The 25,394-nt window shown below is 41.0% G+C and overlaps 1 pseudogene; it reads left to right on the forward strand.

Annotated features, from left to right (window-relative positions):
- Window positions 1-544: 544 nt before the first annotated feature.
- On the forward strand, window positions 545-24,526 carry LOC100663214 (glycine N-acyltransferase-like; annotated as a pseudogene).
- Window positions 24,527-25,394: the final 868 nt, after the last annotated feature.

Raw genomic sequence — 25,394 nt, forward strand, 5'->3', positions numbered from 1 at the left:
GGTGTGAATACAGAGGAACAAAGGAAAGTGGAGGAGGAGGAGGCCACACGGATTCCAGGACCATCTCATGACACAACTCCAGATGTAAAGCTACATCCCAGCCCTTCAATGGAGAAGAAGGGCAAGCCAATGAACCACTGTGAATCCCAGTGTGGTTGTCTGCCACTGAAGACATTAAGAGGAAGAGGAAGTGAAAAAGAAGGAAGAAGAGTGTAGTAGTAATAAAATAACCGTTCAGTGCTTACTACATGGCAGGTATTCTTCTAAACACTTTGCATGTATTCACTCATTGAAGCCTCACAAAACCTCTGAGTTAGACACTGCTATTATCCCACCCACATGTGAGTTAACTTAGACAAAGAGGCTGAATAACTTTCCCAAGATTCCAGCCAACCAATCAACCAGTTGTCGTCAAGTCGACTCTGACTCATATGGCGACCCCAGGCATGTCACAATAGAACTGTGCTCCGTAGGGTTTTCAGTGGCTCAGTTTTCAGAAGTAGATCACCAGGCCTTCTGTGATGCCTCTGGATAGACTCAAACTTGCAACCTTTGTTTAGCAGTAGAACAAGTTACTTGTTTGCACCACCCAGGGACTCCTTCCCAAGGTTACATAGCTTGTTCCTGGCAGAATCGGGAGAATCACTGAAAAACAACTTCATTTCAAAAGATTCTACACATATTTTAAAAATATGCTTCTTAGGCTGAAAGTGAAACTAATGGGTGGAAATAATTAAAATGTAAGAAAGGGAAACTTGGAAAAAGGCCCCTGTGTGCTCTGCCAGTCTTATCCTTACTTGGAGCTGGTGTGGACTTTAGTGAAGGCATCAGCAGTGAAGAGACTCTGGCCATTAGCGTAGAATTTGCTACTCTTGTTTCTCAGCTTCCTCTGGCTCTTCTCATTCCTCCTTGTTTCTTGGTCTGCTCTCCAGGCTGAAGTGTCCTCTACCATGTTTCCATTGCAAGGAGCCCAGATGCTGCAAAAGCTGGAGAATTCCTTGAGGAAGAGCCTTCCTGAATCTTTAAAGGTGAGCCTGGGCCATTCTAAAGGGAGCAAGAAATGGCAACTTCCTCTGAAGGAGGAGGAAAACATACTAACATTTATTGAACACTTGTTCTGTGCCAGGCATTACCCATGTTCCTTCTCACTTAATTATCGTAATCTTTCTACAAAAAATAAAGAGCCCTGGTGGTGCAGTGGTTAAGTGCCTGGCTGCTAACCAAAAGGTCAGTGGTTCCAATACACCAGCAACTCTGAGGGAGAAAAACGTGGCAGTGTGCTTCCATAAAGTTTACTGCCCCTTTGGGGCAGTTCTACTCTGTCCTAGAAGGTCGTTATAAACTGGAATCAACTCAAGGGCAACGGGTTTGGGATTTTTTTTTTTCTTTACAAGATATTTTCTATTACTTCCGTGTCGCAGATGAAAAAAGGGAAGCTCAGTTACATAACCTGCCCAATACCCACCCAAATAGTGAACTGCAATGATATGTTGTAAGCATGGGTATATCTGAGACCAAACACAGCTTTTTGCTCTTGGCTGATTCAAAAAATATTCCCTTGTTCCTTTTCCTAAGAAACGTTTCTTAACAACACTGGAAATTTATCCAAAGTCCTCCAAAGCTTACTGAGATTATACATTAATGTTTAATTTCCTCAGCAAAAGAATTTTTGCCAAGTGAGAGATCGACTGTCACAAGTGTTCCTTGAACGTGGTCATAGGTCAAATTGTATTTTATCTAGCCTCAAAGTATTGTGATTTACAAACTAGATCTATTAAGGAGTCTTAAAAAGAATTTTTAACGATGGGTCTTTCCATTGCAATGATATGTTTGCAAAGGGAGTGAATTCATGCATGTGTGTGTGTGTGTGTGTGTGCATGTATGCGTGTGTTTTAACACTCAGGCGGAACTGAAACTGAGGACCAGTTCATTTGAAGTTTGTTCAGCAAATGAAAATAGATGGCTTCTCACAACCATCTCCAAAGCCAACCAGCTTCAGATCCAGGTGTAGTAGTAGTGTGGAAATAGTATTGGCAAGGTCTTTTTGAGAACCACCTCCGTAGTGAGGTAAGGTAGCTCCCTTGGCTCCTCAATTTGCATGAGAAAATAGCATCCCTCTCCTTTATTTGCATACTAAAGATATACATTTGCCCCTAAAGGAAATCTAGAATATTTGTACACTAGGCACTTTTAGGAAAACCTGGTGGTGTAGTAGTTCAGATCTATGACTACTAACCAAAAGGTCAGCAGTTCAAAGCCACCAGGTGCTCTTTGAAAACTCTATGTGGCAGTTCTACTCTGTCCTCTAGGTTTGTATGATTTGGAATCAACTTGACGACAATGGGTTGGTTGGTTTGTTGCTAGGTATTTTTAATGGAGGTATAACCTAAAACTGACCGTTACTTAATACTTACTTTTGGAATGGTTGAGTAACAGTCCATTCATTCTTCTAAGTATTGGATATTGAATAGATTTTATCACATGTGACAACTCTGGTAGCCTCAATTTATAGTAGACACCTGAATCACAGAGGAGTCTGGGTAGTTTATAATCGGGTGTTAGCCTAAAGGTTGACAGTTTGAACCCACCCAGCAGCTCCTCAGAAGAAAAGCCTGTGGAACTGTCTCTGTAAAGATTACAGCCAAGGCAACCCGATGGAGCAGCTTTACTCTGTAAAACACAGGGTCACCATGAGTCAGGGGACAACTCGACAGCTGCTAACAAACATCAGTGATACCTGAATCACTATGTTCTGAGCTCAGTGGCTGGAAATATCGTAAATTCAGATAAACTCAGTAAGTTTATAAGGTTTTCTCCTTTCTCTTTCTCTCTTCTGTACCATCAACAATTCATGTGGGATGGGGGGTGACAGAAGGGATGGATACAGGAGTAGTTCCTGGTCACCATATGTCTATTGTGGCAGCCATTGAAATGCACATCATCTTACTTGGTCTTTGGTCATTGGGATACTTTCAGGCTGGCATCTGCTGAGGCTTTGTGTTCACATCTGTCATGAGGTCCATGTTGCTATCCACTGCTGCATTCCACAACCCAAGACCATAAGAACCTTCAGTATCCACAGGCACTCTCTCATTCTCTCTCCCATCTTGATGCTCCTCTTGAGATTAGAGAAGCTTAAACTGATACTTGAAAAGATTAAACAGTATGTCCTATATTGCAGGGTGAGGATCTAAGAATGGACCCAACCTGTAAGACCCCAAACCCTATTCTCTTGAGCACCAGGTTTTAGCCTCCATTTGCTGATGGGAGTTCATTTAACCTTTCCAGATGGTTATGTGGAAGTACAAGTTAAAAAGTTTTAAATATGCTCATTACATTTGGAACAGCAATTACCCCTCTAGATTTCCTAAGAAAATATTAGGTACCCGTGCAATGGATTTTGTGCAAGCATGTTCTATGAGGAATAATTTGTTTTAAACTGAAATTTTGGAAACAACTGAAATGACCATCAATAGGCAAAGGAATAAACAAACTGTGATGCATCCATATAAACAAAACCTAACCAAACCCAGTGCTGTCCAGTCGCCCCTGACTCATAGCGACCCTATAGTACAGAGTAGAACTGCCCCATAGAGTTTCCAAGGAGTGCCTGGCAGATTCGAACTGTCGACCCTTTGGTTAGCAGCTGTAGCACTGAACCACTATGCCACCAGGGTTTCCACGTCCATATAATGGGATCCTATAAAGCCTTGGTGGAGCAGTAGTTAAGAGCTATGGCTGCTAACCAAAAGGTCAACAGTTTGAATCCACCAGCCACTCCTTTGAAACTTTATGGGGAATTTCTACTTTGTCCTACAGGGTCACTATGAGTCAGAATCAACTCGATGACAATTTTTTTTTTTTTTAATTCAGCCTCTAGAAAATAATTGAAAATGTTTGCATATATTAACATGGAAATGTGCCCACAGTGTGTTCATTGGCCACACTGTGTGTTCAAGTCGCAAAACAGTATACATCAGGTAATTTTGCTTTTGTAAAATTGCATATCTCCATGAGTATGAATAAAGTCCTGAAAAACATCATATTAGAATATCAATAAAGAGCGGTGTTTTTTAAATCATTGTTTTTATTGGTATGACTTTTTCACTCTATGTATAATTCTTACAATTTGATGGAGGAAAAAGTTCTTCTCATTTGGGGTAAAAACATAGAACAGAATGATTATTTGGTCTAGATGCCCTGTTTGGCCCTTTCTACCACACACTTTCATGGTTTTATAGAAATAATCATTGTTCTGATCAAACACAAGGCGCCTTGTTATCCCATCCTAACACGCCAACTCTCCTACTTTCTTGGGATGCGGCAGGTTTATGGGACCGTCTTCCATATGAACCAGGGAAACCCATTCAAGTTAAAGGCCTTAGTGGACAAGTGGCCAGATTTTAATACAGTGGTTGTCCGCCCTCAGGAACAGGTAAGTCACCAGATGTAGAATGAGTGTGCTTTAATGTTTCTATTTGTTGAGTGCCTCTCATGTGACTGGCAATATGGCAGTCCCTGAGGGTACAGATATGAACCATGGTGATGGGGAACAAGTTCCTGCCATCAAGAAGTTCATACGGTAGAAGAGAAGATAAACAAATAACTTAAAACACGATGTGAGATATGCAAGAACAGAAGATGTACAAGATAAAGGACTAGTCCATACAAGGGAAAGATTAGTCCAAAGGACTAATGGACCATGGCCTCCCCCAGACTGAGTCCAGTGCAAGCAGATGGTGCCTGGCTACCACCACTGACTGCTCTGAGAGGGATACCAATAGAGGGTCCCAGACAGAGCTGGAGAAAAAAGTAGAACAAAATTCTTACTCTCAAAGAAAGACCAGACTTGCTGGTCTGACAGAGACTGGAGAAACCCTGAGAGTATGGCCTCCGACACCCTTTTAGCTCAGTAAGGAGGTCACTGCCGAGGTTTACCCTTCAGCCAAAGGTTGAACAGGCCCATGGAACAAAACAAGACTAAAAGGGTGCACCAGTCCTGGGGCAGGCACTTGAAGGCATGACGGAATAGGAAAGCTGGTAATAGGGAACCCATGGTTGAGATGGGAGAGTGTTGACATGTCGTGGGGCTGTTAACCAATGTCATAGAATGATGTGTGTACTAACAGTTTAATGAAAAACTAGTTTGTTCTGTAAACCTTCATCTAAAGTACAATAAAAATTTCAAAAGAAAAAAAAAAAAAAGAAATAGTCCAGACAACAGCTGACTAAAGCTAGATGTGTAGAGGTGATGGGAGAGGGTTCGAGACACATCTTGGTGGAGATTTCATCTGAACTGGACTTTGTAAGTAAATATATTTTTGTCTGACTGAGAAGGAAAAGGGCATTCTAACCAGAGAGAGTAGAGAGAGCAGACAGGAAGGTGTGAGTCTTCGCAGTGAGCTAGGGGAACAACAAAAAAGCAATATTACACTGCTAGAATTTTCATGTATGTTTTGGGTAAAGGTTTTTTAAAAGTAGTAAAGCTAAATTGTTAATACATTTCAAAGACAAAAATTCTTAAGCTTATTTTAAAACATCAAGTGAAAATAGAAATTTATAAAAATAGTAATGGGATGCTTCTGCTACAAGCAAAATGCAATTTAAAAATCTCTAAGTCAAATAATGTGTAAAATGAAGAACTTTACATTAATAAGAAAACTTGGAAGGAAACAATAGTATTTGATCTTTTATTTTATATTGATCTTATAGAAAACGTATCCACGATATCATTGCTGACTTGTCGATCTATTTTTTGCCCAACATTTTCCAACTACACTGATTCTATACTAATTGGGATTGTATTTTCCGCTGGCTTCTTCCTCCAAATAATCCCATCGGTTATTCACTGATTTAAGAGGATCTTTCTGAGTAAGTTGTTGGTTTGTTTTTCTGGGGCGATAATTTATGGTATTTTTTAAGGAAGCTTTTCTAATTGGTCCTCATTTTCTTTGGTTGTGTTCTGTATAGACAGAGATTTTAATCCGTGTTTATCTGCATCACATTTAACACTGTCATGTTCATCCTTTGTACGTGCTGCAAGACTTTGTGCTGTAGTAAAATTCACTCTTGCAACAGAAGTCTTCATTGTCGGTTGCTTTTATCATCTTCCTGTAAAGGATTATGGAGGTATAGCAGAGTGTTTTCCAAATGGTTACGCATTTTCTTTGAAATTTTAATGTATTATATGTGTAGAGAAACAGTATTCTGCTGCAATTATCCATCATAAATTTTTTTTATTGTGCTTTAGATAAAGGTTTACAGAGCAAATCAATTTCTCATTAAACAATACACATACTGTTTTGTGACATTGGTTGCCAGCCCCACACTGTGTCAAGGCTCTCCCCTTCTCAACCTTCGGTTCCCCATTACCAGATTTCCTGTCCCCTCTGGAGTTCTTGACCTTTGCCCTGGACTGGTGTGTCTATTTAGTCCAGTTTTGCTTTATGGGCCTGTCTAATCTTTGGCTGAAGAGTGAACCTCAGGAGTGACTTCAGTACTGAGTTAAAAGGGTGTCCGGGGGCAAAACTGTCAAGCCAGTAAGTCCAGTCCTTTTCTGGGAGTTAGAATTTTGTCCTACATTTTTCTCCAGCTCTAATTTTTTTTTATTGTTATCCCTGTTAGAACAGTCAGTGGTGCTAGCTGGGCACCATGTAATTGTGCTGGACTCAATCTGGGGGAAATCTTAGTGGTGTAGTGGTTATAAGCTATGGCTGCTAACCAAAAGGTTGGCAGATCGAATCCACCAGGCTCTCCTTGGAAACCCTATGGGGCACTTTTACTCTGTCCTATGGGCTCGCTCGAGTCAGAATCGACTCAACAGAAACAAGTTTTTTTTTAGTCTGGTGGAGGCTGTGGTAGTTTTGGTCCATTAGTCCTATGGATGAATCTTTCTGGTTTGTCCTTGGTTTTCTTCATTCTCCCTTACTCCAGATGGAGTGGGACCAGTGGAATATCTTAAATAGCCACTCAAACGCTTTTAAGGTCCAAGATGCTATTCACCAAAAGAGGATGTAGAATATTTTCTTTAAAAACTATGCTATGCAGATTGAGTTAGATGTCCCCCAAGATCTGTGATAAATTTAACACTTGAATCTCTGACCTTTTTTTCTCTTCTTCTTTACTTTTTTAAATTGTGCTTTTGGTGAAAGTTACAGCTCATGTTAGATTCTCATACAAATATTTATACACACACTTTATGTAACCCTAGTTGTTATTCCTATCATGTGACCACGCATTCCTCCTTTCCACCCTGGATTTCCCTTGTTCATTCAACCAGCTCTTATCCCTTTCTGACTTTTCATCTTGCCTCCGGACAGGAGCTGTTCATTTTGTCTCCTGTATCTACCTGAACTAAGTAGCACACTCTTCATGAGTATCATTTCATGTCTTATACTCCAGTCTATTTTTTGTCTGAAGAGTTGGCTTCGGGAATGGTTTTAGTTCTAGGTTAACAGAGAGTCCAGGAACCATGTATTCTGTGGTTCCTCCAGTCTCATTCAGACCATTAAGCTTGCTCTTTTCACTAGAATTTGAGTTCTGCACCCCGTTTTTCTCTGGCTCTGTCAGGGACTCTCTGTTTTGTTTCCTGTGAGGGCAGTCATGGGTGGCAGCCAGGCACCATTCAGCTCTTCTGCTCTCAGGCTGATGGAGTCTCTGGTTTATGTGGCCCATTTGTTTTCTCTTGGACTAATATTTTCCTTGTGTCTTTGGCATTTTTCATTCTGCTTTGCTCTAGGTAGGTTCGGACCAATTGATGCAGAACCCCTGATCTTGAGCTCATGATTTAAGTGATTCAGAAATAATGGCAATGCACTCCTAAAAATACCAATATTTTAATACTGGAAAATTGTCACAGTGTACTGAAATTCCAAAAAATAGCATCACAATAATAAAATACAATGAATTTGATTTACCCCCCTTTCCAATACAAACAGGAGATGACAGATGATCTTGATCACTACACCAATACTTACCAAATCTACTCCAAGGATCCCAAGAACTGCCTGAAATTCCTCGACCCACCAGAAGTCATCAACTGGAAACAACATTTGCAGATCCAGAGTAAGAGGCCTGGGATGTGTGCTGACTCACTTGTTTGTGCTGAGCAAGGCCCCCCTGTGATTGGTACCTCCTTCTTACAAGTTCCAGACTCTCAGTCTGCTGTCTTTTCTTTTTTTAAAACTCAGCTTCAACTATAGGTATAAAGGAAAGAAGAAGAAGAAAAAAAAAACCCTCAAAGCTAGTAAAGAATAGATTTCACATACCAGTTGCTATAAAGTAGACTCCATTTCAAGGTAACTCCATGTACGTCGGAGTACAACTATGCTCCATGAGATTTTCAATGGCTGATTTTTTGGAAGTAGATTGTCACGTCTTTCTTCTGAGGCACCTCTGGGTGGGCTCAAACCTCCAAAATTTCAGTTAACAGCTGAGAATATTAACCATTTGTACCACCCAGGGACTCCAGGTTTCATATAAGGAACCATAATATAATTTATTGGTGCCAATGACTTACGATATATTTTGCAAGGATATTCAGGATCCCTGGGGCTGATTAGTTGTGAGGGCAGAGTTTGCATCTGGACTTCTGTTCTTGGAATGACAAGCACAGGTCATTGTACCATAGAGCACTCTTCCAGTCACCAAGGACAACTGTGTGGTTATGAACATGCCCTCTGGAGTCAGACTGCCTAGGTCTGTTCCTTTCTGTGTGATTGAAACTTGCTGCCTGGATTTGAACTGCTGACCTTTAGGTTGGCAGCCATAGCACTTAACCACTATACCACCAGGTTTCCGTGTGATCTTAGCCAAGTGATTTACCCTCTCTGAGGCTCATGTACTTCATATAAAAAAGTGAGAATAATAGTAGTACCTAAAACACGTTGGGTTGTTGTTGTGTGGCATTGAGTTGATTCCAACTCATAGTGGCCCCATGTGACAGAGTAGAACTATCTCATACAGTCCCTAGGTTGTAATCCTTAAAGGAACAGATCACCAGGTCTTTTTCCTGTGATGCTGCTCAGTGGGAGATCCGCCAAACTTTTGGTTAGGAGCCAAGTACTTAACCATTGCATCACCAGGGCTTCTTATCTAAAACATAAAAAAAAAAATAGGGGCACTAAAAAGATGAAAGTAAATTTTTCTTTTAATAATTTATTTTATTTTGTTGTTATTATTCAGGATGTACACAGTGGAATATACACCAATTCAACAATTTCTACATGAATCAACTCAGTGACATTGATTACCTTCTTTGTGTTGTGCAACCATTGTCACCCTCCTATTCCAAGTTGCTTCTCCCCCATTAACATAAACTTACTGCCCCCTAAGTTTCCTATCTAATCTTCCAAGTTTCTGTCGTCAATTTGGTCCCGTAGAGATAGATCTCAAAAGACCACAATGCAGGGGGTGGACCTAAGATGGCAGAGTAGTTCAGACGCTTTTGGTGAACCCTCTTACAAGAAAGACCTGTAAACCACATGGAATGATTATATTTACGACAAGCTAGGAGCGTTGGACATCAAAGGCAAAGTTAGAAAACATGCCGCATGGCAGGGGAAGGAAGAGACGGTTCAGAAGCAGATAGCAGTTGCCAAAACCGAATCACCAGGAACCTTCAGGCTGCGGTGGGCTGGTGGTACCATTTGGCTGTACCTTCCTCAGGGAGAAACAACCAGCCCCATAGCCCACTCACACCTCCTGAACCAGAGAAGAAGGGCGCTCTTGGCAAAAGCTAATTACTGGTGTATATTTTACCATGCCCCTAGCCCTCAAGTTGGCTTCAGTGACTGTTGATTTCCTTGGGCCTGAGATAGGCTCTGCTGTGCTCCCTGATCCATTCTCCTGGCCTTGGAGAAGGAGCAAATTCACAACAGAGAAAAAGATAATCTACCAGCTCCACTAACCTGGGTAGCTGAGGACAGAAGCAGCTCCCATTTGGCATGAATATTCTGTTGATTTTGAATAACTTTCTCCCCTCCATGAACCTGTGTGTGCCTATTTCAGGAGAATAGGCCCCTGTTGGCAGACTGCAACCATTTCAGCTGTGCAGTGGAGAGGTGGGTGTTTGATGTTTGACACTGCTTTGCTTATTAAACGGGGTCCTCACCTACCCACATCAGGGGCCTAAGGGCTGGTGACTCAACTCAGGTCACCCAGCCACCCATGACAGGGGTCCAAGGATAACTGGTCCCTTTCAGTCAAATGCATTGGGTGCCCATGGTCCATCTGCAAAACCCACCCACCTGTGCGCTCTAGGCAACAGGGATGTGCTTTCCTCACAAACACTAGGGGGATAGTTGTCAATCCCCTTCCTTGTTTGGAGCATGATGCCTGCTACAACCAGATACTGGTACCTACATCCATCACTCCTGCCCCTCTAAGACTGTAGGAGAGAGTGTGTACCACACACTTGATGACCAACTAACTGGACACCTGAGCTGAATTCATACAAGAAAAGTAAGTGGACTCCTAGGCAGATTTTTTTTTTTTTTAGGCCGATATACCTGATAAGAGTTCAAGCCATCTGGTGACAGGATGTTAGAGCTACAAAGGCAAAAATAATCCAGCTAACTCAGTCAAGCAATGCATTTGGGCATATCAAAACAAAACAGAGCAAGAAGCTAAGATACAGTCAGCAAACATAAAATAAACTAATACAATAACTTATAGATGGCTCGGAGACAATGCTCAATATCAAATCACATAAAGAAGCAGACCATGATCCCCTCAACAAGCTCTCATAAAAAAGAATCAAGGGATCTTCTGGATGAAGGTACTCTCCTAGGATTACCAGATGCAGAATACAAAAGATTAATATACAGAACTCTTCAGGACAGCAGGAACGAGATCAGGAAGGAGATTAGGCAGTACTGAGAACTTGCCAAGGAACACACAGATGAAGCAGTTGAAAAAATTAAAAAGTTTATTCAAGAATATAATGAAAAATTTAATAAGCTGCAAGAATCTATAGAGAGACAGCAATCAGAAATCCAGAAAGTTAACAATAAAATTACAGAAGTAGACAACTCAATAGAAAGTCAGAGGAGCAGAATGGAACAAGTGGAAGGCAAAATTGGTCAGCTTGAAGACAAAGCACTTGACACCAATATATTTGAAGAAAAATCAGATAAAGGAATTAAAAAAAATGAAGAAATCTTAAGAATCATGTGGGACTCTACCAAGAGAAATAACCTAGGAGTGATTGGAGTAACAGAACAGGGAGGATTAACAGAAAATACAGAGAGAATTGTTGAAGATTTGTTGTTGGAAAACTTCCCGCATATGAAAGATGAGAAGATATCAAGATGCTCATCGAACTCCACATAAGGTAGATTTTAAAAGAAAGTCTCCAAGACATATCATAATCAAATTTGTGAAAATCAAAGATAAAGAGAGAATGTGAAGAGCAGCTAGGGATAAACAAAAAGTCACCTACAAAGGAGAGCCAATAAGAATAAGCTCAGGGGGGAAGCAAGACCAAGATGCTGGAATAGATAGACTCTTCCGGCAAGCCCTCTTACAACAAAGACCCAAAAAACAAGTGAAACGGTGTATTTATGACAAGCTAGGAGCCCTGAACATCGAAGGCAAATTTAGAAAATGAACTGAACAGCAGGGGGAGGAAGAGAGAGTTCAGAAACGGAGAGGAGTTACTGGACCTGAATCGCCGGGACACCTCAGGCATCATTCCCGGGAGCGGCCGCGGTGGGCTGGTAGTAGTGTTTGGCCGCAGTTTCCTCAGGGATAGACAGCCAGTCGCACAGCCTAGTCACACCTCCAGAAATAGAAAGGAATGGTGCTCTTGGCAAAAGCTATGTACATAAAAAAAAAAAAAATGTACATGGCATATATTTTTTCACTCCCTCAGCCCCAAAGCTGGCTTCAGTGGCTGGTGATTTCCCTGGGCCTGAGATAGACCCTATTGCACATCCTGAGCCAGTCTCCCTAACTTGGAGAAGGAATAAATTCACAACTAGGGTAAAAGATAATTTGCCAGCTCCACTAACCGCGGGAGCTAAGGACAGAAGCAGCTCCTGTCCACGCATAAATGGTCTGTGGACTTTGAATAACTTTCGCCCCTGCATGGACCTGTGTGGACCTATTTCAGGACAATAGGCCCTAGTTGGCAAACTAACCATTTCAGTTGTGTGGTGGAGAGGTAGGTGTTTGATATTTGACACAGCTTTGCCTATTCAACGGGGTCCTCACCTACCCACATCAGGGGCATAAGGACTGGTGGCTCCACTCAGGTCACCCAGCCACCCATGACAGGGGTCTAAGAATAACTGACTCTTAAATATGAAGGTGAAATTAAGACATTTCCAGATAAGCACAAGTTCAGGGAATTTGTAAAAACCAAACCAAAACTACAAGAAATACTAAAGGGAGTTCTTTAGTTGGAAAATCAATAACATTAGGTATCAACCCAAGAGTAAAACACTGGACAGAGCAATCAGATGTCAACCCACACAGAGAAATCACAAAAATAAATCAAGATAAAAAAAGCTCAAAACCAGGAAACCGCGATGTTATTATGTAAAAAAGTCAGCATTAAAACAATAAAGAGGGACTAAGAAATGTCATAGATGTTTCAAGTGGAGAGGAAGGCAAGGTAGTATAAAGAAATAAAAGTTAGGTTTAAACTTAGAAAAATAGGGGTAAGTATTAAGGTAACCACAAAAGAGAGTAACTATCCTACTCATCAAGATAAAATACAAGAAATAAATATAGACTCAGTAGAAACAAAATCAAGAACAACGAGTAAGAAGAAAAGGAGACATATAAAGATAAACTACTCAGCAGAAAAAATTAAGCAGGAGAAAGAATCTGTCAACAACACACAAAAACGACATCAAAATGACAGAAATAAACTCATACGTATCCATAATTATGCTGAACGTAAATGGACTCAAGGCACCAATAAAGAGACAGAGAGTGGCAGAATGGAGTCAAAAAACACCACCCGTCTATATGCTGCCTACAAGAGACACACTTCAGACTTAGAGACACAAACAAACTAAAACTCAAAGAATGGGGAAAATATATATAAAGGAAACAACAACCAAAAAAGGGCAGGAGAGGGGATATTAATTTTTGACAAAATAGTTTTTAAAGTTATGTCCACCACAAAGGATAAGGAAGGACACTATATAATGATTAAAGGGACAATATGCCAGAAAGATATAACCATATTTAATATTTATGCACCCAATGACAGGGCTGCAAGATACAAAAAACAGACACTAACAGCATTGAAAAGTGAGATAGACAGTTGCACAATTATTAGACTTCGACACACCACTTTCGCTGAAAGAAGCTCAATAAAGACACAGAAGATCTAAATGACACAATCAACCAACTTGACCTCATAGACATATACAGAACGCTCCACTCAACGGTAACCAAGTATACTTTCTTTTCTAGTGCACATGGCACATTCTCTAGAATAGACCACATATTAGGTCATAAAGCAAGTCTTAGCAGAATCCAAAACATTGAAATCTTACAAAGCATCTTATCTGACCATAAAGCCATAAGTGTAGAAATCAATAACAGAAAAAGCAGGGAAAAGAAATCAATCATTTGGAGACTGAACAATACTCTGCTCAAAAAGACTGGATTATAGAAGACATCAATGGTGGCAGAAAGGAATTCATAGAATCCAATGAGAATGAAAACACTTCCTATCAGAACCTTTGGGATATAGTGAAAGCAGTGCACAGAGGTCAATTTATATCAAAAAATGCACACATCCATAAAGAAGAAAGGGCCAAAAATCAAAGAATTATCCCTACAACTTGAACAGAGAGCAACAAAAGAAACCCTAAGGCACCAGAAGAAAGCAAATAATAAAAATTAGAGCAGAATCAAAAGAAATAGAAAATAGAAAAACAATTTGAGAGGGTTACAAGACCAAAAGCTGGTTCTTTGAAAAAAATTAACAAAATTGATAAACCATCAGCCAAACAGAAAAAAAAAAGCAGGACAGGAAGCAAATAGAGCCAATAAGAAATGAGATGGGTGATATTACAATGGACCCAACTGAAATTAAAAGAATCAGATCATATTACCACAAAAAATTGTGCTCTAACAAATTTGCAAACCTAGAAGAAATGAATGAGTTCCTAGAAAAACACTGCCTACCTAAACTAACACAAACAGAGGTAGAACAACTAAATAGACCCATAACAAAAGAAGAGATTGAAAAGATAATCAAAAAACACCCAACAAAATAAAAAGCCCAGGCCCAGATGGCTTCACTGCAGAGTTCTACCATAATTTCAATGCTTGTTTTTCACCAATGCCCCCACGTGTCTGTCAGTTTGTCCTATTGTGGGAGCTTGCGTGTGATGTGATGCTGAAAGCTATGCCAACAGTATTCAGATACCAGCAGGGTCACCTATGGAGGACAGGTTTCAGCTGAGCTTCCAGACTAAGACAGACTAGGAAGAAGGACACGGCAGTCTACTTCTGAAAAACATTAGCCAGTGAAACCCTTAGGAATAGTAGTGGAAGATTGTCTGATATAGTGCTGGAAGATGAGCCCTCCAGGTTGGAAGGCACTCAATTGATGACTGGGGAACAGTTGCCTCCTCAATGTAGAACCCACCCAAACCCAGTGCTGATGAGTCAATTCTGACTCATAGCGACCATATAGGACAGAGTAGAACTGCCCCACAGAGTTTCCAAGGAGCATCTGGCAGATTCGAACTGTCGACCCTTTGGTTAGCAGCCGTAGCACTTAACCACTATGCTACCAGGGTTTCCCCTCAATGCAGAGCCGACCTTAATGACGTCGTTAGAGTAAAGCTTTTGGGACCTTCATTTGCTGATGTGGAAAGACTCAAAATGAGAAGAAATAGCTGCAAACATCCATTAATAATTGGAACCTGAAATGTACAAAGTATGAATCTACGAAAATTGGAAATCTTCAAAAATGAAATGGAACGCATAAACATCGTATCCTAGGCATTAGTGAGCTGAACTGGGCTGGTATTGGCCATTTCGAATCAGACAATCCTATAGTCTACTATACTGGGGATGACAGCTTGAAGAGGAATGGTGTTGCATTCATTGTCAAAAAGAACATTTCAAGATCTATCCTAAAGTACGATGCTGTCAGAGATAGGATAATATCCACACGCCTACAAGGAAGACAAGCTAATATGGCTATTATTTAAATTAATGCACCAAACACTAGGGCCAAAGATGAAGAAATAGAAGATTTTTATCAGTTGCTGCAGTCTGAAATTGGTTGAACATGCAATCAAGATGCATTGATAATTACTGGTGATTGGAATGCGAAAGTTAGAAACAAAGATGAAGGACCAGTAGTTGGAAAATATGGCTTCGGTGATAGAAACAATGCCAGAGATCGAATGATAGAATTTCACAAGTCACAATGACTTCTTCATTGCAAATACCTTCTTTCACCAACATAAATGGTGACTATACACATGGCCCTTGCCAGATGAAACACACAGAAATCAAATTGACTACATCTGTGGAAAGAGACGATGCAAAAGCTCAATATCCTCAGTCAGAACAAGGCCAGGAGTCGACTGTGGAACAGACCATCAATTGCTCACATGCAAGTTCAATCTGAAACTGAAGGAAGTCAGAGCAAGTCCACGAGAGCCAAAATATGACCTTGAGTATATTCCACCTGAATTTAGAGACCCTCTGAAAAATACAAATGACACATTGAATGCTCGTGAGCAAAGACCAGACAAGTTGTGGAATGACATCAAGGACATCATCCATGAAGAAAGCAAGAGGTCATTGAAAAGACAGGAAAGAAAGAAAAGACCAAGATGGATGTCATAGGAGACTCTGAAACTTGCTCTCAAACTTCGAGCAGCTAAACGAAAAGGGAGAATTGATGAAGTAAAAGAACTGAACAGAAGATTTCAAAGGGCAGCTCGAGAAGACAAAGTAAAGTATTATACTGACTTGTGCAAAGAGTTGGAGATGGAAAACCAAAAGGGAAGAGCATGCTCGGCGTTTCTCAAGCCGAAAGAATTGAAGGAAAAATTCAAGCCTCAAGTTGTAATAGTGAAGGATTGTATGGGGGAAATATTAAACGACACAGGAAGCATCCAAAGAAGATGGGAGGAATACACAGAGTCATTATACCAAAAAGAATTAGTCAACGTTCAACCATTTTTAAGAGGTGGCATATGATCAAGAACCGATGGTACTGAAGGAAGAAGTTCAAGCTCCTCTGAAGACACTGGTGAAAAACAAGGCTCCAGGAATTGATGGAATATCAATTGAGATGTTTCAACAAACAGATGCAGCGCTGGAGGTACTCACTTGTCTATGCCAAGAAATATGGAAGACAGCTTCCTGGCCAACTGACGGGAAGAGATCCATATTTATGCCTATTCCCAAGAAAGGTGATCCAGCCGAATGTGGAAATTATAGAACGATATCATTGATATCACATGCAAGCAAAATTTTGCTGACGATCATTGAAAAATAGCTGCAGCAGCGTATCAACAGGGAACTGCCAGAAATTCAGGCCAGTTTCAGAAGAGGACACGGAACCAGGGATATCATTGCTGATGTTAGATGGATCCTGGCTGAAAGCAGAGAATGCCAGAAAGATGTTTAGCTGTGTTTTATTGGCTATGCAAAGGCATTCAACTGTGTGGATAGTAACAAATTATGGATACCATTGAGAAGAATGGGAATTCCAGAACCCTTAATTATGCTCATGAGGAATCTTTACATAGATTAAGAGGCAGTTGTTCGGACAGAACAAGGGGATACTGATCAGTTGAAAGTCAGGAAAGGTGTATATCAGGGTTGTATTCTTTCACCTTACCTATTCAATCTGCATGCTGAGCAAATAATAGGAGCAACTGGACTATATGAAGAAGAACGGGGCATCAGGATTGGAGGAAGACTCATTAACAACCTGTATTATGCAGATGACACAACCTTGCTTGCTGAAAGTGAAGAGGACTTGAAGCACTTACTAATGAAGATCAAAGACCATAGCCTTCATTACGGATTGCATCTCAAAATAAAGAAAACAAAAACCTCACAACTGGACCAGTGAGCAACATCATGATAAATGGAGAAAAGATTGAAGTTGTCAAGGATTTCATTTTACTTGGATCCACAATCAACGGCCATGGAAGCAGCAGTCAAGAAATCAAGATTCACATTGCATTGGGTAAATCTGCTGCAAAGGACCTCTATAAAGTGTTGAAGAGCAAAGATATCACCCTGAAGGCTAAGGTGCACCTGACTCAAGCCATGGTATTTTCAATTGCATCATATGCATGTGAAAGCTGGAAAATGAATAAGGAAGACTCTAGAAGAGTTGACGCCTTTGAATTGTGGTGTTGGCGAAAAATATTGAGTATACCATGGACTGCCAAACGAACAAACAAATCTGTCTTAGGAGTAGTACAAGCAGAATGCTAATGCATGTGATCAGGAACCAATGGTACTGAAGGAAGAAGTCCAAGCTGCTCTGAAGTCATTGGCAAAAAAGAAGGCTCATGAACTTAGAAGCAAAAATCATCAACAAAATTCTAGCCAATAGAATTCAACAACATATCAAACAAACAAAAAAATAACTCTCCGTGGCCAAGCTAGATTCACATGTAGGGATGAATCAACATTAGAAGAACAATTAATGTGATCCATGCTATAAATAAAAGAGAAGCACCACATGATTTTATCAATTGATGCAGAAAAGGCATTTGACAAAGTTCAACACCCATTCATGGTAAAAAGTCTCAGCAAAATAGGAATACAAGGAAAATTCCTCAACATAATAAAGGGCATTTATACAAAGCCAACAGCCAACATCATCCTAAATGAAGAGAGTCTGAAAGCATTCCCCTCGAGATCAGGAATCAGACAAGGATGCCCTTTCTCACAACTTTTATTCAACATTTTGCTGGAGGTCCTAGCCAGAGCAATTAGGCTAGATAAAGAAATAAAGGGCATCCAGATTGGTAGGAAAGAAGTAAAAGTATCTCTATGTGCAGATGGCATGATCATACAGACAGAAAACCCTAAATAATCCTCAAGAAAACTACTGAAACCAATAGGAGAGCTCAGCAGAGAATCAAGATATGGTATAAACATATGAAAATCTGTTGGATTTTCTACACCAACAAAAAGAACATCGAGGAGCAAATCACCGAATTGATACCATTTACAGTAACCCCCAAGAAGATAAAATACTTAGGAATAAATCTTACCAGAGACATTAAAGACCTGTACAATGAAAACTACAAGACACTACAGCAAAAAATCAAAAGAGACCTACATAAGTGGAAAAACACACCTTGTTCGTCGATGGGAAGACTTAACATTCTAAAAATGCTCATTTTACCAAAAGCGATCTATAGACACAATGCAAGTCTGATCCAAATTCCAACGACATTTTTTAATGAGATGGAGAAACAAATCACGAACTTTTTATGGAAGGGAAAGAGGCCCCAGATAAGTAAACAATTACAGACAAAGAAGAACAAACTGGGAGGCCTCACTCTACCTGATTTTAGAACCTATTATACTGCTGCAGTAGTCAAAACAGCCTCGTATTAGTACAACAACAGATACAGAGGCCAATGAAACAGAATTGAGAATCCAGACATGAATCCATCCATATATAAGCAGCCGATATTTGACAAAGTCAGTTAAATGGGGAAAAGACAGTCTCTTTAAGAAAAGGGGCTGGCATAACTGAATAGCCATCTGCAAAAAAATGAAACAAGACCCATACCTCACACCATGTGTAAAAACTAACAATGGATCAAAGACCTAAATACAAAATCTAAAAAGGTTAATATCATGGAAGAAAAAATGGGGACAGTGCTAGGAGCCCTAATACATGGCATAAACACTATAGAAAACATTGCTAACAATGCAGAACAGAAACTAGATGACTGCGAGCCCCTAAAAATCAAACACCCCTGGTCATCCAAAGACTTCACCAAAAGAGTAAAAAGATTACCTACAAAACCTACAGACAGGGAAAAAGTTTTTTGCTATGACATTTGCCATCAGCATCTGATCTCTAAAATCTACAGGATACGGCAAAAACTCAAGTAGAAAAAGACAAATAATCAAATTAAAAAATGGGCAAAGGATATGAACAGGCACTTCACTAAAGAGAACGTTCAGGTAGCTAACAGATACAGGAGGGAATGCTCACGAGCATTAGCCATTAAAAAAAAAAAATAGAAATGCAAATCAAAACTACAATGAGATTCCATCTCACTCCAACAAGGTTGGCAATAATCCAAAAAACACAAAATAATAAATGTTGGAGAGGTTGTGGAAAGATTGGAAAACTTATATGCTGCTGGTGGGAATGTAAAATGGTACAACCACTTTGGAAATCAATTTGGTGCTTCCTTAAAAAGCTAGAATTAGAAATACCCTACAATTCAACAATCCCACCCCTTGGAATATACCCTAGAGAAACAAGAGCCTTGTCACGAACAGATATATGCACACTCATGTTCATTGCAGCACTGTTTAGAATAGAAAAAAGATGGAATCACCCAAGGTGCCCACCAGTGGACAAATGGGTAAATAAATTATGGCATATTCACTCAATGGAATACTACGCATCAATAAAGAACAATGATGAATCTGTGCAACATTTTACAGCATGGGGAACCTAGAAGGCATTATGCTGAGTGAAATTCGTCAGTTGCAAAAGGGCAAATATTGTATGAGACCACTATTTTAAGAACTCAAAAAATAGTTTAAACAGAGAAGAAAATATCATTTGATGGTTACTAGTGTGGGGAGGGAGTGAGGGAGAGGGGTTTTCACTAATTAGATAGTAGATAAGAAGTATTTTAGGGAAAGGTGTGGGGAGGGAGTGAGGGAGAGGGGTTTTCACTAATTAGATAGTAGATAAGTAGTATTTTAGGGAAAGGGAAAGACAACACATAATACAGAAGAGGTCAGCACAACTGGACTAAACCAAAAGCAAAGAAGTTTCCTGAATAAACTGAACAGTTTGAAGGCAAATGTAGCAGGGGCAGGAGTTTGGGGACCATGGTTTCAGGGGACATTGAAATCAAGTTGCATAATAAAATCTATTAAGGAAACGTTCTGCATCTCGCTTTGGAGAGTGGCATCTGGGGTCTTAAAAGCTAGCAAGCAGCCATCTAAGATGGGTCAGTGGGTCTCAACCCACCTGGAGCAAAGGAGAAAGAACACCAAAGACACAAGGTAATTATGAGTCCAAGAGGCAGAAATGTCCACATGAATCAGAGACTACATCAGCCGGAGACCAGAAGTAGATGGTGCCTGGCTACAACTGATGGCTGCCCTGACAGGGAACAAGACAGAGAACCCCTGAGGGAGCAGGAGAGTAGTGGGCTGCAGACCTCAAATTCTTGTAAAAAGACCAGACTTAATGGTCTGACTGAGACTAGAAGGACCCCAGATTTCATGGTCCACAGACCTTCTGTTAGCCCAAGAGAGGAACCATTCCTTTAGCCAACTCTTCAGACAGGGATTGGATCAGACTATGGGATAGAAAATGATACTGGTGAAGAGTGAGCTTCTTGGATCAAGTAGACATATGAGACTATGTGGGCAGCTCCTGTCTGGAGAGGAGATGAGAGGACAGAGGGAGTCAGAAGCTGGCCAAATGGACACGAAAACAGAGAGTGGAGGGGAAAAGTGTGCTGTTTCATTAGTGGGAGAGAAACTAGGAGAACATAACAAGGTGTACATAAGGTTTTGCATGAGAGACTGACTTGGTTTGTAAACTCTCACTTAACACACAATGAAAATTAAAAAAAAAAGCACAAGGCAGACATTCTTTACTAGTTAAGCTGATCTATTGTTTGGTTTTAAGAAAACTTCAGTGAAGTGAAATCTTGAAGAGGAAGAGCTTAGCACAATACCTGAATATATCAGTTAGCTTTTGCAGCATAGAAAAACCACCCCAAAAGTTAAATCAACAATTACTGATTCTTAAATTTCTGCAAATCAGCGATTAGGCTGGGCTTTGGCTGGTATTCCTGGGTTTACTCATGCAGTTGTGGTCAGGTGGTGGGTGGAGTATGGGCTGGTTGCTATAATGTGACCTCACTCACATGTTTGAATGATTGTTCTGGCTGTCAGTTAGTGCCAGCTGTTGGCTGTGGTGACAGGGTGATAAAGCCCCATGTAGGCTAGTATATGTAGGTTCTCAGGTATCCTAGTGTACCCGCCACCCACTGTTGTGGAGCCTATTCTGATTCATACTGGCCCTATAGGACAGAGTAGAGCTGCCCCACAGAGTTCCCAAGGAGCACCTGGTGGGTTCGAACCACCGACCCTTTGGTTAGCAGCTGTAGCACTCAACCACTACGCCACCAGGGTTTGCTAGTGTAGGCCTACTTGTATGGTATGAATTTCAGAGTAACTGAGAGCAGAAAAAGAGGGCAAGCTCCAACAGGCAAGCACTTTTAAGCCTCTCCAAACATCCAATTTACTTTTCTCCCATTGGTGAAAGGAAGTCACATGACCACAGTAAGCCTCATTGCATTAGGGTTCTATCCCAGGAAATGGATAGCAGGAGGTTTGGACAAATTATGGATTATTACTGCAAAAATTTGCTGTTTTGAGAATAGAATAAGTGCTCATAGATGTTGGCTACTTTTTCTTTATAACTCACCTCTTTTAATTACCAAAACTGCATGGTTATGCAGACTGGAACACTTGGTTCTGGTCTTGGTGCTGCCATTAATGGCATGACTGTGGCTAAATCAACCCCTGGGCATGTTTCCACTTGTATAAAACAAGGAAAATGACACAAATGCTTAATACATAATACTAAAGCCATACAGCAGCAGCACCAACCCCAAAACCATGTTTTTCTGAATTTAAATCCTAGACACTTCCTACTCCACTGGAGAGCTTCTCCCTAGAATGTACTTGAGCAATGACATCTCTCCTTATAATCCTGTCTAGGTTCACAGTCCAGCCTGAATGAGGTGATGCAAAGTCTTGCAGCTACTAAACGGTTCGAGGTCAAGCACACACAATGCATCCTCTATATGGCGTCTGAGACACTGAGGAAACTGGTTCCTTCTTTGCTGGATGCAAAGAACTTATCACCCGTGACTGGCAGAACCAAGGCCATGTGAGTGTGATAAAAGTTACTCTGCATTACACGTATCTCTCACTAGTAAAGGAGCCCCCCAACTTCTTTCCCTGCTTTCTGCTTCAAGGCTATCAAATCAGGCTCTGTCTACCTCTTTAACCTGTCTTGTCCTTTCTGCTCATTCCCTCCAGCAACACTGGCCTTCTTTCTGTTTTTCTGTTACCACACGCTCATCCATACTCCAGGACTTTGCACTTGTTATTTCCTCTGCCTGCTCTGTCTCTCAAGACAATAGCGGTAAGAGCAATTGTAAAACTTCATAAAACCTGTTGCCATCAAGTGGATTCCAACTCATGGTGACCCCATGTGTTACAGAGTAGAACTGTACTCCATCGGATTTTCTTGACTTTAATCTTTATGAAACCAGGTTGCCAATCCTTTCTTCTGTGGTGCCTCAGAGAGGGCTTGAATTGTTGGCCTTTAGGTTAATAGTCAAGCAGAAACCTTTTGTCACATAGGGAGCATAAAACATTCTGCTTGCTCTCGTTCTTGTTTGCTGCTGGGTCGATTCTGACTCAAACGACCCCATGTGACAGAGGAGAACTGCCCCAGAGGGTTTTCTTGGCTGTAATCTTCATGTAAGCAGATCACCAAGTCTTTTTCCTGAATCGCTGTTGAGTGAATTCGAACCACCAATCTTTTGGTTAGCAGCTGAGTGCACTACCAGGGCTCCTTATAAAATTCATACTCATGAGCTTTCCTTTTCTCTTGGCCTCTCCACAGCAACCAAGAGCTGTTTAAGCCCTCATCGTTGGATGTCACCCACGCTGCCTTAGTGAATAAAGTTTGGCTCTTCGGTGGCAATGAGGACAGCCAGAGATTTATTGAGCGCTGTATCCAGACCTTCCCCACGTATTGTCTTTTGGGGCCCAAAGGGACCCCTGTGTCCTGGTCCTTGGTGGATCAGACTGGAGAGATGAGGATGGGAGGTACCGTGCCTGAGTACCGGGAACAAGGCCTTATCTCCCATGTCGCCTATCACCATGTCCAGGCTCTTCTCAAACTTGGCCTCCCCGTCTATTCTCACACAGACAAGAGCAACAAAGCTGTACAAAGACTGAATCACAATCTGAACCATATCATCCTGCCCTGTACCTGGAACCAGTGGAACTGTGTGCCTCTGTGATGCTGCACCTGAACATAGTTAATGTTGGGGGGTGCAGCTGGGCATATGGCTGGAGGAGCAGATGGGTGGATGGAGAAAAAGAGCAAATTGTAACCACTGGTAAAGGAGTGAGAGCTATTTGGGTTCTGGGGGAGCAGAAATGCATAGCGAACAGAACAGCCACGGTCACTACCCTTAAAGAGCTCATGGACTTCCATTTGGTGCCTTAGTAGGAAAGAGGCTCGGCATTCCTTCAGTGGCCTCCACGTTGTTTAGCGCCCCACGTTTCCAGGATTTATACAACAGACTTTCATGAGCAGCATCCCTGGCCTCTACCCACTAGATGCCAGTTGCATCCTCCCTCCCAGAATTGACAACCAAAAATATCTCCACACATTCGCAAATGTCCCCTGGAGGCAAAATAGCCCCTTGTTGAGAACTACCAGTTTAGAGTTGTGGTTCTCAGACTTGAGCCTGCATCAAAATCATCTGCAGGCTTCTTAAAACCAGATAGCTGGGCCCCATCCCCAGATTTTCTGCTTCAGTTGATATGGAGTCCCACCCAGGGCCGACGAATTTGCATTTCTCACAAGTTCCCAAGAGATCCTGATACTGCTGGTCCAGAGACATCCTTTGAGAACCACTGGTGCAGAGAAATAATAGAGTGTATCTTATTCCCTAGAATTCCACTCTAATTAAGCATATAGATTTCACTTTTGTAGTTATAATAGAAACTTGTGTTCCAATTGACTTTCCATATTATTTCATAGAAACACCTTAAAATTTCTGTAACTTTTTCACTTTGATGGTGGCAAAATATTTAATCACACTGATATAGTACCATTTACTTCACTTGTTGGTGAACACTGAGGTTTATATTCTTTCATTTTTTTCCCTTTTCTTCATTTTTCTCTTTCCTTCCTTCATCTCTCCCTTTCTTCCTCCTTGCCTCCCTTCTTTCCTTCCTCTCTCCCCTCCTTCTTTCCTTTTCATTTCTTCCTTCTTTAGTCTTTTTCTTAAACTTATTTCCTTGAGGAGAATTCCCAAATCTAGAAATGGCAAGTTCCAAAAGGGCTCACATCCTCGTAACTCTTGACTTAGATTTCCAGATTTAGATTTCTCCATGCTGGCAGCACCGATGTGAATCTGTTAAATTCTCCACAGTTTTCCTCATTTCAACAACAATAATAAATATTAATCGATCACTTAGAATGTGCCAGGCACTGTTCTATGCACTTGGGACATAGCAGTGAATAAATACCTTCTGTGAAATTTATAAACTATGTTCATTTATTGACACATCTTTTTCTAACTTGATGATATTTTTATTACATTGCACTAGGATGATGTAGTGATTCTTACTGGGAGGGTGGCCTGCCTTTAGGATTCCCATCCAGGCTACCTAAGGACCCTGTTGTCCCAGTGGTTAAAGCGATCAACTGCTAGCCAAAAGGTCGGTAGTTCAAAACCACCAGCGACTCCATGGGAGAAAGATGTGGTAGTCTGGTTCCATAGAGAAATACACCTTGGGAACTCTATGGGGTTGCTATGAGTTGGAATCAATTTGATGGTGGTGGTTTCCAGGCTACCTAAGCCTTGGGCTCAGAGCATTCTCTGATAAGGAGGCTGGGAATTGGGTCTCACCTCTCTCTCCCAGTTTCTTCTTGACAGAGAAGTCTTCCTCCCTGTTCTGAGCTCACAGTAACTTTGTCTGTCTCCATGACTATCCATAACTACTTAAGCGTACACAATCTTGTAGTTAGTGGGGAAGCTGGTGACAGGAGCTGTCTGCTCCTGAGAAAAGGCATCTTCCTGGTCCTGGGATTGTTAGGCTATTTGTATCTAAACAAAGGCACCTTCCCCTTCCCCTTCCTTCCTCTTGCTTCCATGCAGTTCAGCACTACAACTGTCCCATTTATCTATATAAACCCAGGCCCAAGTTCCTATTTCTTCTCTTACCCATTGAGGGCTGTGCATAGAAGTGACCAAACATTTCACCCTTAGACAAACGTCTTTTGGGAGAACTTACTCCATTTGATAAATCCTACTCCATTTATCTCATCCTGATTACTGTAAGTGATAAAAACCTGTGGACTTGCCAGTGAGCAGTGGGATTATTCATCATGACCCAAAGAGCCC

Source organism: Loxodonta africana, chromosome 7, assembly GCF_030014295.1.
Source record: "Loxodonta africana isolate mLoxAfr1 chromosome 7, mLoxAfr1.hap2, whole genome shotgun sequence".
Classification (NCBI taxonomy): domain Eukaryota; kingdom Metazoa; phylum Chordata; class Mammalia; order Proboscidea; family Elephantidae; genus Loxodonta; species Loxodonta africana.